At 35.4% G+C, this 15,450-nt stretch overlaps 1 protein-coding gene across 2 annotated transcripts in view; it reads left to right on the top strand.

Moving 5' to 3' along the window:
* Positions 1 to 706: 706 nt before the first annotated feature.
* LOC149802815 (kelch-like protein 24) overlaps positions 707 to 15,450 on the top strand; it is a 52,859-nt gene continuing 38,115 nt past the window's right edge. Inside the window, exon 1 of one of the 2 annotated variants that reach the window (XM_089952260.1) lies at positions 707 to 977. The gene's annotated coding sequence lies outside the window, so the exon portion shown is untranslated. Of the gene's footprint in view, positions 978 to 15,014; positions 15,144 to 15,450 lie in introns of those variants that run through there. The other variant, XM_089952263.1, reaches the window with a different exon arrangement.

Here is a 15,450-nt window from a genome sequence, read left to right as displayed (position 1 = left end):
AAGAAGAACCTTGTTGCAAACTATATTTAAATGTACAGTTTGGATTCAGTATGTGCATCATTGCTGGAATCAAATTACAGTGCTATACAAATGTGTTGTCATTGTTGTCATATCTCTTCTTCCATGTATGCTTTCTCACACATTTGCACATAATCAGGAGTATGTATGATAACAGTATTTTCTGAAATCTGTTTTTTCAGAAATTCTTAGAATTAAGTGGTATTCTGAATTATAGTAAAACACCTGTTACCTGAATGAATCAGAAGACATGGACGATATTTATCTGGGTAACTGACTGCCTGTTAATGACCATGAGGTAAAGAACACGTGCAGATCCAGTAGACACTCCATTTGTCAAGTAAAACTTAATTATAATGGGCTTGTGGATGATCTAAAGTTAACTGTATTTGTTAGTTCCATTTATGTCAAGTGTGATTGCTCTGATTTTACTCAGCAATTACTATTAGTTAATTTAGCTAGTATTTTGCTTCTTTAATGTTTCTTACTTAAACAGTATTTGTTTTATTCTTGATGTTTTTTTAAAAATATTCCTTTGTACCAAATACTCTGCAAATCTAGCTCATCAGAAACTGTTTTACAGATGAATGAAATAAATTTGATTCATGGAAGACTATTATTGATTGCTGTCAATTGCTATTAGCAAAACTGGATAGAATAGGAAGAAGTGACAAAACAGGAAATACATGGCTTATTTAATTTGCATCAGCTAATTTTCATGTGTCATGAAATTGTTTCAAGAAATGGAAATGATTCCAAATATGTTAATTTGAAATCGAATTATTCATTTCCCTCCATTGTCGATTGATTGCTATTATTATTTTTGAGTCATAAATGTTGATGAACTAAAGCAGTGTGGTATATCAGCATACATATCAGCATACAGTTAAACCCGTCTTTGGCAGCCACTTGAAGGAAGTGAGACCAATATGGACTTCTTAGTCTGTTGATTGATTATTGTAAGTAAATATATTCAATAATTTGTGATGCATGTTAGAAAAGTGACCATTTAAGATATATGATTGCTTAATAGAGGTAACCTTTAAGATGGATTAGGATAGATAAATTCGGGAAGTGTGTGTGTGTTAAAGTAACAGTACACATGTTATAAAAGTATTTGTTTGCACATACCTTAGTGGGAAAGCAAAATATTGTAGTCACTTTTCTCCTGGCATCTACTGGGTCATCAAGTTTGTGTAGGTTTTGGTTATATTTTATATTTCCATATATTTCCTTAATTGTTTTGACAGATTATCATTATATTTGGCATGAATAATTAGGAAACTAAGACAATTTTTTTAATGATTTTCTCTCTGACCCCTTTGACCTTGGAGTCATGGTCACAGTTGTAGAAGATTTATATTAAGCTTTGTTAGTTTTTTATTTTTCATTTGCTTATATTCCCTAAATACCATTATTGGTTTTGCTGATACTTTGGTTGAATCAGTATGAAACAAAGATTAATTAATTCAGCTGCATGCTCACTTGATTTTGACCTTGAGGTCAAGTTCACAAGTCTTTTTCACCTTAGTGTCAAGTTCACAAGTTTAACATCAGTGCATTGATTGTGGGCCTGCTAAACAGGCTTTGGCTTAGCGTTATGTACATCTTTAATATCAGCCAGCCAGTGAAGAAAATTCAAAGCACATAATTTGAAGTAAACCTTTTTCAGGTTCCAGCAGTGTAATGCTAGTTAGCTTTGCCTACACAAAAAAAACTACAAGTATCTGAACTAGTGCATAAGATAAACTACAGTGCCCAAGCAATCCTATGTGTCGTCACCTTAAGGCCTCATCAAGTGAAATAAACATGTCAGTTACATCTACTTCAGTAACATTAAATGATTCTTTGGTGGGGGGGGGGAGGGAAATTGTCTTTATTGTATCTGGCTGAATTCAGTGTACTAAAACATAATGACTAATAATAGTACACCCCTTGGGTGATCACTATTTTCAGGCACTAGTCACTCAGTCCAGATCCATAGTCACACACACTCAGGCTAGCATATATCAGTGTAGACATTCTAAGAATACAGTAATTTAGATAGCATTTTGCAAATATTACAGTATGGCATGTTCACTAAGAAGGTTAGTATATCACTGGCTGTGTTTGTGGCATTTTATTGTACACATTTCGATTTAAAAGTTCACATTTCAAAGAAAATCATTATATCTACCTATATTCACATTGCAAAGTCAGTAAACCATTCTATCTACCTATATTGACACTGCAAAGTCAGTAAATCATTCTATCTACCTATATTCACATTGCAAAGTCAATAAATCATTCTATCTACCTATATTCACATTGCAAACTCAGTAAACCATTCTATCTACCTATATTGACACTGCAAAGTCAGTAAATCATTCTATCTACCTATATTGACATTGCAAAGTCAATAAATCATTATATCTACCTATATTCACATTGCAAAACCAGTAAACCATTCTATCTACCTATATTCACACTGCAAAGTCAGTAAATCATTCTATCTACCTATATTATTATTGCAAAGTCAGTAAATCATTCTATCTACCTATATTCACATTGCAAAGTCAGTAAACCATTCTATCTACCTATATTCACATTGCAAAATCAGTAAACCATTCTATCTACCTATATTCACACTGCAAAGTCAGTAAATCATTCTATCTACCTATATTATTATTGCAAAGTCAGTAAATCATTCTATCTACCTATATTCACACTGCAAAGTCAGTAAATCATTCTATCTACCTATATTATTATTGCAAAGTCAGTAAACCATTCTATCTACCTATATTCACATTGCAAAATCAGTAAACCATTCTATCTACCTATATTCACACTGCAAAGTCAGTAAATAATTCTATCTACCTATATTCACACTGCAAAGTCAGTAAATCATTCTATCTACCTATATTATTATTGCAAAGTCAGTAAACCATTCTATCTACCTATATTCACATTGCAAAGTCAGTAAACCATTCTATCTACCTATATTCACACTGCAAAGTCAGTAAATCATTCTATCCACCTATATTCACATTGCAAAGTCAGTAAATCATTCTATCCACCTTATAAGTACAAGTACTCAGATTGATTGATATGTTTGCAATTCTCCAAATTTGTAGTTCAGTCAAAATAAAAATAAAAGTATTTTTTATACATAATTTTCTATTTTGCTGTTCTCTCTTGTCGGAGTGCATTGCAGGGGTGAATAATATGTGGTGACCTTCATCCTGTTCAAACGTGTAACAGCCCAGCCTCTTGTTAATAGTCCATTAAGAACACCTTTTTCAAGATTGATGAAAAAAAATTCTTGCATAATGGATTGGATTTCAATATAACAGAGGCTGAAAATGGCATTTTGTCTTGATATTATGTTGGGTTGGCGGTACATGAGGGTGGAGATGTGCTATGGAAATTAACTGCAAAGAAATCCATTCTGGACATTTTCTTGGCAAAAAGCCAAGGTGATAGGTAATTTAGTTCATGGCATTGTAACGAGTGTAGACTGTAAATATACAATATAAAGATATGGCATGATTAACATTACACAAACATATCTCTGTGCTCACCAGTTTTGTTCCATCCCTAAATTTGTTACTTTTGCGGATGTGGATAGACCCTGGAATCAGTATTGGCTTTTTCATCCCTAATGTGTGTGTGTGTGTGTGTGTGTGTGTGTGTGTGTGTGTGTCCAGGGTTCATGGTGGCCGAGTGGTCTAAAGCACTCGCCTTTACTGATCACTACCATCTCACCTTTGTCGTTAGCTTCCAGTGGGTCAGTGGTTTTTACCGGGGTTTTCCCATGTTATTACACCATCAGTTATATTTGACGCCATGTATATCCTACATGAAAAATAACGTTAAACCCAGATGTCAACGAAAATCATTTCACTGGCTTACATTTAGTTTTTACATCCAGCCCATAACCAAACATGTTTTGTACACACTGTATATACTCTGTGATACCTAGATTCATGATACTTTGTGAGGGGATGCATCTAGAAAGTACTAATCCCTTATCACCAAAGTTGGTTACTGTGGCCAATGTTTCATGCTTCAATACTTGGGTTCAATCTCAAGCACTGTTCAGGCAAGAAACACCAAACTATATGCATCCATATGCATAACTGAATACCATTCCCTGACAACCACGGGTCACTGTGACATATATTTTATGATTTACAAAAATGGGATTTTTATTTGTTTTTATGACCACGTATACTCTTCCATATACATGTGCACACACATATATATATATATATATATATATATATATATATATATATATATATATATATATATATATATATATATATATATATAACCTAGTCTAATCGGAAAGTACCGCTCCGGTGGCCTAGTGGTTAGAGCGTCCGCCTCGGTTGCGGGAGGTCGTGGGTTCGATCCCCGGCTGAGTCATACCAAAGACTTACAAAAATGGTAATAACAGCTGCTTCGCTTGGCGCTCAGCATCAAGAGGTTAGTGTTAGGATTGGTCGGCCTGGTGTCATGATAATGTGTCTGGGTGGGACATCATGCTACATGTCTGTGACATGATGCCCCAGTGCTAGACATCACTATAAACTGCCACACTGCAGACATCGTAGCGATATGACTGAAAAATTGTTAAAGCTACGTTAAAAATCCAAATCACACACACACTAATCAGAAAGTTCATTAGCTTTGTATTCTACATATGACTATAGGAATTGATTGAGTAAATGCTTAGTGGCTAATGAAAGTAACTGTCCATGCTTGCTTGTACTACCGGCTGTCACTCCAGTTTTACTCAAGGCCAGTGATTTTCTCTCGTTAAATTCTGGCTTCTAATGGTGGACATTGATAACAGCTTCCTAATTAAATTTGAAAATCTATGACTTAAGATAATGGACAATCCATATATGATGTCACGCAATTTTGGCAGATCCCCATCCTGTCAGATTTTGTCGCAAAAACTCGTACCCCCTCGTATATGATGTCACAGAGAGTTGACACCCCACCCACAAAAAATTCCAAACTAAAATTGGCTTGAAATGACTTGGTACAGGGAAAAAACACAAAACAATACAACGATGCATTCTTAATGATATAATATTTAATACAAATATCTTTATCAATTCAGATTTAGTTCTCGGGAAAACTATACTTAACAGGTAAGGACTTAAAATCTAATGAATAAAGTTGTAGATATATCATCTCATTAATTTATTTCTTATTGTTCTCTTCCTCCCATGATGATACTCCGATGCTAGGTAGTTTTCTTTTTCTCTTATGGATGGTAATGTGGTTTTGTTTGTGTGATGTCATGTTTTAAAAACCTCTAAACACCACCACCACCACTAATGTCACACAAGTTTGAACCTCTTCCTTCCCCAGGTGCATGATATAATATATAAACACACCCAAATAAACAAATGGCATTAATCTTGGGGGACCCCGAGTGGCCGAGTGGTCTAAAGCGCTCACCGTTCCGGATTACTGCCATCTCACCTCTGCCTGCACGGGTTCGAGTCCAATGCTCGGCTAGCGTGGGTACGTCGGAAAGCCTGCCAGTAGCTTCTCGTGGGTCGGTGGTTCTTCCTTCACCAGTTATACTTGCCACATGTATAGCCTATCTCGTGCTCAAAAATGGCGTTAAACCCTAGAACAACAACAACAACAACGACTTTCATCTTGGGTTTTGTGAATTATTGTTCGTATGTTTTTATATCAATGCAATAGATGTTATTTTTTATTGTGTCTGTTAGATCGCCCCACAATAAGTCGGTAGGCTTGTCGGTTGTTTTAAAGCTATATCAACACAAATTATTCCTATATAGTGCTGATTACAAGTTTATATTTTAAATCTTACAGAGGAAAAATAAACATGTAAAGACCAACAAAAAAGCTGAAAAAAGAGAAAGAAATATACATGTTAGACTGAACTTATATTTTATATATTTAGTGCATACTAATTATTATTTACAATGGCTGCTGGAGACTACTAACAGCCTTGTAGAGATAAGTTGTTTAATTGGTTATTACATAGTGGTTTTGTTCAGGGGGCCGAGTGGTCGAAGGCAATCTCGCCTATGTCCGCATGAGTTAAACCAACGTGGATTGGCGAGACAGTTTGCCACTAACTTTCCGATGATCGTTTGTTCTTCCTGTGTTCTTTCTCCACCAGATATGTGATTTGTGTGATTTTGATTTTTAACGTAGCTTTAACAATTTTTCAGTCATATCGCTACGATGTCTGCAACGTGGCAGTTTATAGTGATGTCTAGCACTGGGGCATCATGCCGCAGACATGTAGCATGATGTCCCACCCAGTCACATTATCCTGACACCAGGCCGACCAGTCCTAACACTAACCTCTTAATGCTGAACGCCAAGCGAGGCAGCTGTTAGTATCATTTTTGTAAGTCTCTGGTATGACTCGGCCGGGGATCGAACCCACGATCCACCAGATATACTGGCTGTAATGTATAAACTTTCATATGCTGAGCCGACAGTGAGAACCTGAAAAATGAATGGAACATGGTACTAAGAGTAGTAGTAATTAATTGGTCTCATGCTTAGTAACCCACAAAAAGCTCCAGACAAGTACAACGATCTCTTTTTGGCCACCCCTCGGGGACAACCATGTCAGGATGTACCTAAACATGAGATTCTATTTGGGATGACAAATCTGTGACTGTCGTATGAACTGTACATGTTTGGTTCTTTGTTTTTTTGGTACTGATCCAGAAACATCCCATTGTCGAAGCAAATTTCTTTAGCTAATCAATTGTTTGCTTGTCGATTGTTATTAAATACTTCTGATAAAATTAAGAATGTCAGTCAAATAAATCGGTCAAGGCAAAAACGGAATATTTGTTAGGATCACGTCCTAGTTTATCAAGTAAGAAACCGTTTTATCATGTGCTCATTTTCATTTCCGTTGACTTTACATTGTCAGAATCGTGCGGTATTTTAGGATTATTGCACACCTTGTCATGTTGCACTCACATGCACGACACGTGTGCCCAGTAGTGTATTAAGAACTACTTTATAAACAAATCTTGTACACTCATGTCGTAGACACTTTACGTTTTGGTTGATTAAATTTGATTCTGAATGAACTAAAGCAGATGTTTCGTTTACTGTCACATACCAGCTGCTTTGCGATATTGCGCGTTAAATTTTTGATACAAAGTTTCCGATTTAGGCTAGCGATAGAAGACAAAGTGGTAGAAAAAAACATGTTCGGTCCCTACAAATAACATGCAAGTGACAAGGCATAAACGTGTCTTCTTTAGCTGGTAATAAAAATGGGGGAAAATATACTTACAGTTTTACATCCTGAATTTCCTAAAAATGTACTTTCTTAGTTCTGCGAATCTAAATTACATGAGGCATGTCATGGGTAATAAAGCTTGATTACACTTTTTGAAATTATACTGTAATTTCGGCTACATTCCAAGTGCAGTTAAGTCCTTACTGCACTCAAAATTATTTTAAAAAAATTATATTCCATGTCTTTTTGATATATACTTTTGAAAGACTTCATTTACCCCCACATTCTGATTCAAAACATTTTTTTGACAGAACAGAAACACTTGCAGTTGTCAATACGCTGTTCCCATGCTGCTGAAATTAGATGTGCTTGATGTAGAATTGGCACAGATACATCCAGTCCATAATCACAAAATATCGTAGACTCGACAAAAATACCAAAATATGTTCATTCCAGACCAGATGGAATAGTCATTGCAATGTGCATTCATTTACAATATGAATCTAAATTTTAATTTTAAGTAGACTAAAACAAACTTTTCTTTCGAAAGTCACATCTAGCGCTCGACCAAGTTCAAATTTATCTGGGCGGAGTTGTGTGCGCATTAATAATGTTGTGTACTTTATGAATCTTCACTTGTGTATTTAGTTTACAATACATCATAAATTCAGTTATTTTGTTTCTTGTAGTGTATTTCTATTTTTATAATTTAGCCTTAGGTAGAATAAGAAAATGAGCATATAAAAAAAATATACTGCATTTGTATAGGAAAATGTAAACTCGTTTAGTCGGAGGGATATACTGCACTCACATGATCGTGCAGTATATGCATCCAAATAACTCGTTCATATTATCACACACAAGTGCACTAACCTATAAGTATTTGTATGCGGTTGCCTCCTGATAAAGTTCTATAAATTTATAGTTTGCTACGTCACCGCATTGCTCGTTTGCTATAGTCCGCACATGGACATTATTAAGTCCGGGAAACAGTATAAAACATCCTATATTTTGCCGTAAAAATATGCAAACGTTATAATAAAAAAAAAAAAAAAAAACATGGGCAAGGAAAACCGCATTACACTTTCTGTTACGTGACAACGAAACATAAGATCATATTTTGTTCATCTCGCTGTTGTTTAGCGGAATATCGTCAAATACAACTATTATTTGTTCGGACGAATCAAGTTCGTTTAGAGTAATCAAATCTTCTGGTTGCTTAATAAAAAAAATATATATATTCTCGCCAGCACCAAATTCATCGCGCAGTAAATCGCTGTATTCGTTATATAATTCGTATTTATCCTACTTCGGATTAATTATGTAATAATAAACTCGGTACCATTAATCAAATTATTCATTAGCAAGTTTGTTGTGCCATATCTGGTACGACCAACAATAAGATAATGACAATCAGGCAATTCGTTGTTGTGTTTGTGTTTCACTAATCGTTCGGTATGAAAATTTAATATTGACATTGTTATATTTCAGGTAAGACAAATTTTATCACGCGGTAAGAATAAACAACGAACTATTACATGCATTTCGGAACAACACTAACCGGGTCGGTTTCTGCCTTCACAACAACTGTGACAACAAACGGTAAAATTGATATATCAGGGTATCTAAAAAATCGATACAATGACCGGCAATTTGTAAATGTCAAATCAACGAATGCTTGATCTTGAAACAACATACCCACCAGTGAACGTTAACAACACACAAGCAGTAAGTTATGCACAACTCAAATCACTTGACGAAACAAACTTGATAAGGCTGACGGAACAATGACCGGTGACTTGGACATGCCCAGTAAACAAATTATAGTTTTGGAAACTGCATATCCACCTGTGACGCTAAATCAGACTCAAGCAGTAAGATGGATGTAGTGGAAATACGTCAACGACATTAAACTAGATTAAACAGGCGGAATAATTACGGGAAACATAAATATGTCAGGTAAAAAGATTATCCACCAGTAAATGTTAATATGAGTGAAGCAGGAAGTTACAATCAGGTAAAATATAATGCTGCGGTAAAGAAAACCGGAGATAAAATGACCCGCAATTTAACTTTGTCAAATGACGCAAAAGTAACTGGACTTTCAATAAATTCACCACTGGCTGATGACAAAAACGCAGTGAGTTATGTTCAGTTAAAAGACGCAATTACTCCGTATTTAAAACTAGATGTCGGATCGATGACATGTTCGATTGATATGGGGGGTAGGTTGATCTACAACACACGACTTGACAACACAACATTGGCCAACGATGATTGGCTAACCAATGTCAGATTTGTCAAAAGCAATTTCTTGAAGTTAATTGGCGACACTATGTCAGGCGCTTTGGATATTGGCGTTAACAAAATAAAAAAAATTATACTCCGGGTAACCGTCTTCCTTAACAAATAAATCTTACGTTGAATCTATCTTCGTGGGTGGTGAAAAACGAATAAAAAACAATGTTGAGTATGTTCCAGCACTTGTTGAAGCATCTGATAACAGTTGGATTTGTTGTAAGTGCGTCCATGCAATATAGCGGCAATGATCCTAAGCATACTTTCTTGTTTACTTTTGTCGTGGTTAGTGGTCACGAGTGGACAACCAACGGGGAAACTAAAAACTTTTGGTTAAAGTTTAAATGTCCTATTGCGGTATCTATTTGGCAGTTTCATTTGCGATGTCGACAAAACTCTAGTATTGGGTGCGCTTATAACTGGCGTCTGTATTTTTCTTCGGCTAATACTTCATTATTCTTTAACCAGCTTTACGAATTAAATCTGCCAAGTTCTTTTACATCACGCGCACACAAACTTGTTTCATTTGCCAAACTGTTGTATGCGCTTTCTGTTTCATAGATAATTACAATTACTAATGAGATTTCGTTCAACGTAAAATTTTAAAGAAAAATGTGTCTGATAATTGCGTATGATTCTATGAAATTTGACAGCATTAATCGCCGGAGCTCGTTCTTATTCGCTATATTTTGCTCAACAAAAATAATCACTTGTTTCAATAGTTTGCTGTAGGAATGCGTGTATATAGTTTTTAACTTCGGTGTAAATATACAAAGATACTTAGTCAGATGTTTATGACAAGTATATACTATTTTTAGCTGATCCAGTCAATGTTACATTTCGGGAATTTCTTGATTGTTGGTGCTACAATTTTACTGTGGTGTAAATTGTTTGTATAGCTGACAAAGTTTTTACTGCAGCATAAAAAGACCAATGAGGAAACAAATCGATTTCAGTCATGTCTCGGAAGATATTCCGAAATCAGAACTTGACGCACTAATGCAATATTGCAAGTTTTATCACAAGAAACTTTGGTGTGTGAAACAATGTTACAAGTATTACAACAGAATATTTAAGGTAATGTCATATTTACCTCTGTTGATGACAGGCTCTGGTATAGGACACACGGCACTAATGGTATGGAAAAATGGGAACTAGCCTGGAAATGGGTGAACATAAAATAGAGTATATGTGGGTTAGGCTGACCAGGATTGGTTAATAATGTAAGTTATGTTGTAGGAAAAAGAATCTTTTGAGAGCTTATCCGAGCTGTAAGTGAAAAAATAGAGACATTGTTTTACTGATGGAATCTGAGTCCTTTAACAGTCTTGAGTTTGGAACACTCATTACTAAAATTAGCACCTGACTCTTCGATGCGGAGTTGAAAGTACGTGATTCAAACACATGCAGGTCCAGAAAACGCTGCGGCTCATATCCTTTCCTCCACACAGAAGCCGAGATCCAGGTTTCATCTATACTGATAAATATAGGTCTGATCATGAGCACTCAAACATTTTCAGTTATTGAATTTTTAATATCATGGTGTTTGCATAGGTTTACTATGGGAACTGAATTAGTACCGTGAGTCCTTTAATCTCAAGTGGATCATCATTACATCCGCTTTTTTGATAATATTTGGGGCTGGTGGAACATTATCAACCGTTTGTAAACGAATCGCGCCGCGATTTAAGACCAAAAAGGTGCTTGTAAAATATCAAGTGTGACGTATAAAAAATTGTTAGATCAGATACGATCTTATTTGCGTGGCGTCAAATACGACATGGACGATTTAATACGTGAGTTTTGTGTTATTGACAGTATGTTAACGGATATTCTCCCAATGAGAATTAGTAAGTATGAAAATCATTATCAACGAATCTATTAGGTAGTGTATCGGCGATGGTCGATAAAATATTGACATGATAATGTAAATTTTGTCTAACGATAAAGATGATAATCGAGATCCATCAAGTAACACAATCTCTGCTTCGTTTTTGTCAGGAAAGTTCTTGATTGCGTTATCAAAAATATATGTATCAGCAACATACATCATCATCATCATCATCTTTAAACTTTTAATCTGAAACTTGCAACTTATGAGTTGACGAACACTTTGTTGATTGATATTGTGTAAGAATTTGTATTCCAATATAGAATATTTTTTTTTTTTTTTTTTTTTTTTTTTTTTTATTGATTGTATTCAGATGATTTATTCTTATATCATGTAATCTTCCGTGGAAGGAAATAAAGATGATGATGATGATGATGAGATCCATCAAGTAACACAATCTCTGCTTCGTTTTTGTCAGGAAAGTTCTTGATTGCGTTATCAAAAATATATGTATCAGCAACATACATGCAATCTTCCTGTTTTTAATCATCTTCAGGAAATAAAATCCAAAATGATTCATTAAAAGTTTGAATAAAGTTAAAACCGCCTAATGATTTTCCGGCAGCTTCATTCGATACATTAAGTTTGTAAGCAGCTATTTTCTTTGACTCAAATTCTACAATCCGTTTCTTGCTAATATTAATTCCGTCCAAATTACTTAATCCAATCTTAAAATAAAATTTTATCTAACGATAAACTATAAATATTATTATATAATTAAAAAAATATAAAAAAAACCTAATGATTATAAGTATTATTGATTAATGGGGGGTGTCTCGATCAATACCCAAGAAAAAGATCCAAATAAGTACTGTTCGTACGACAGTCACAAATCTGTCATCCCAAATACAATCTCATGTTTAGGTATATCCTCACATGGTTGTCCCCGGGGCAGGGGGTGTCCCAAAAAACGTCGTTGTCCTTGTTTGGAGCTTTTTGGGGGTTACTGAACCAGAAACACCATTAATCAAAATTACTGTAAAAACTAGTTCTTGTTGCAAGTATATCTTTTTATTTATTGTCATGCGTCGTGCTGCACGTCTGGGTCTCATTGCCCTGTATGTGTTGACATACCGCCAGACAATACAGGGTATTATATCTATTGTACAGACATTGGGAAATAGTTCATTTTTCAGTCCCGAGCATAAGCTTTCACACCTGTTTCGCTTTGTGCTTTGTTGCTGGAAGATGTGTAGGTCGGCAGAACTTAAAGTGCAGACACCCTTGACTCTAGGTTAATAGAATTGACATCTTACTATTACGTTACCAGATATAGTTATTAACAATTCCTAGCCTACATAATTCATGTAATTTAAGACATATAAATTCACACATTCTCATCATGAAACTCACATAATACATGTATCTTATTACATGCAAACGAGTAAATTCAAACAAATGTATATCAAGGAAACATTTGTTCACAACCTTAGAATACACGAGTCATGTAAACATCCAAAACAAATGAAGGCAAACACTTAATATCCGAAGTCAAGGAAAATGGATGTGTTTATTTTAAACAAAAAAGTTCAAACAAAAAATTACAAATATATAAATGATGAAACTATCCGATTGAGATAACCGTTGTGCTTTTGAGATTTGCTGTCTGTTCTGTGAAGCCAACTATCTCTTTTCCTTTAAGTTCTGTCTCACTCAACGTCCAGAAAATGTCCCTTGGAAAATTTATAACGGGAAAACACTTCTACTGCCCCCAAGTCAAGACTTCCCCTTCAGTAGAAAAACTTGGACTGACTAATCTCGCGAGGGAAATACTTAAAACACTGAATTTAGTCTGGGAAGCGCACACTCTTCATTTAACTTAGCCAGTCAGGTTAATTTTATATAACTGCCACAATTTTAATACGCCCCTCGAAGTTAGAATAAATTTCTCTATTCCGCCTTGATTATGAACTTTTTCTGGAAAAACTCATTATGACATTTATTTCAAAATGGCACAAATCGTCTCTGGATTGTCATCACTTTGTCGTTTCCCCGCTAAATACCCCCCCCCCATTCACTAAGCCTCTCCATCTGTCTGACCGGTATCCCAACGGAGTCTAATTAAAAATCAATCATGCTTCCTGCAAGACCATGATCCCCCACCCCCATCGCAGACTGGCGATTTATTGTGGGCCTAGCCCATAAGTCATTTTTAACTGGTACGGTCACGCTGACCGCGATAAGATTCCCTCAGTTATGTTGTAATACTCATATTTCAAAATTTACTCCGTTAATGTATGTATGTATGTATGTATGTAAGTGCGTGCGCACGCACATACGTACGTACGTATGTATGTATACGACGTATGTATGTATGTATACGACGCTTCTCGCAAACGAACCCATAATGCATAAAGCCAGCAGCAGTGGCAGTAAAACTAACCATTTTACAGTTTAAACCTGGATATATCTTTCTAGCATAATCTTTCTTGTACTTCGCCCTACACAGGCAAGTTAATAATATATTTCTGCTCCTGACACAGTCTACAGTTGCGTACTAACGGGCGGGGGGAGCATGGCCCCCTGCGCCATAGGTCCCAAAACCCCACTTGGATCTTCGTAATCGCCCTGGGCGCCATTTGTCCTTAGTACGCCACTGACAGTCTAACATAGTAGGAACTCAAAGACCGAGGTCTAACTTAAAATTTGGGTTAGCTAGAGCAAGAAGTTGTATCTGTTTTATCCATATTAAACAGAACAAAAGTAACTTTTGCGCACGCTAAATATAAAAAGTATTGTTTTTACATAACGGAATAACTTCTAATTTTATTGTACTGGAAAATGCTTGTAAAATTTTTGTAACCTAATGACGTTATTGCCAGCAGAAATAAAAAAAAAAAAATAAGATTTACAAAAGACACCTAAGAATACAAGTAAACTGCACTTACTGCCATGCTTTTAAAAATGAATCACACAGCTTAAACAGGATCGGGACAATGGCTCGTTATATGTAAAAGAAAACATTTTGCAATAGATGGAAGTGGTGAGTTCGACATGAAGAAAGACAAAGCAAGTACTGTCAAATATAAATTTCGTTTACTTTTTCACAAAAATTGAACTTTGTTAATTTGATTTCACATGGTTGAATTTAATGTCGGAAAAAGTACTTTTTTATCTTCATATTTAATAAGACAAAGTTGACATATTGCTGGCAAAAATATATTAATATCTACCTAAGTCTTTCATTCGTTTGTTTAACCCGTATCTGGTTATGAAAATGGGCTATTCTTATTAAAATGGTTATCTGATGTTAGGATTTCAAAGGAAGAGATAAGAAAAAGAAATATAAAAAAAAAAAAGAAAAAACGAAATTGACAGTCTCAGTGGTTTACTCATTTACAGGGCGGGCATAAAACCTGCGTAATAAATTTGGTACTGATGGTTTAGTTCGAGTGTTTGACTTCGTATGCCTACTCAAAATTTGACGTACTATTTTATTGTACCGTTTTAGAATGCCCGACCATTTTCCCACGTTACCGATCCACATCATCATGATCGCGCATGCACGCAACGAACTGAATGGAATACTGCCCTCTCATTGGTCGACCAAAAATGACGTATTGCACCCATCGAAAACTGATTTCCAGATTACCATTAAAGAGAAGTACTCCATTCAGTGGGCTATGCTTGTATGTTAAGCGGGCGCGATCACGGCAGTGTTGAACAATAACATGGGAAAATGATCAGGTATTCCGTAAAGATATAATAGTATGTCGAAACTTATGTAGACATACAAAGTCGAGTGCTTGTCTTAAACATCGGTACCAAATTTATTACGCTGTGCAAAGTTTAGGTTCAAATATCAGCATTGATTCTTGAATTGGTGTGGAAAGTGTCCTCCCGTGTATTTTCTTTTTAATGGTACATGTATTACTGATAGGTAAATTGTAAGCAACATTAGGAGCCTCTGTGGGACAAACATGTAGTCTAATTCCAGTTAGGCCCACTAACCAACTATTTGGACTTTAAAATGTTTGTAAGGTGAAATAAATGT

This window comes from Sinohyriopsis cumingii, chromosome 3, assembly GCF_028554795.1.
Source record: "Sinohyriopsis cumingii isolate HCF-2022 chromosome 3, ASM2855479v2, whole genome shotgun sequence".
NCBI lineage: Eukaryota > Metazoa > Mollusca > Bivalvia > Unionida > Unionidae > Sinohyriopsis > Sinohyriopsis cumingii.
The sequence above is the reverse complement of the archived record's forward strand: the minus strand, read 5'-3'. Positions and strand labels throughout refer to the sequence as shown.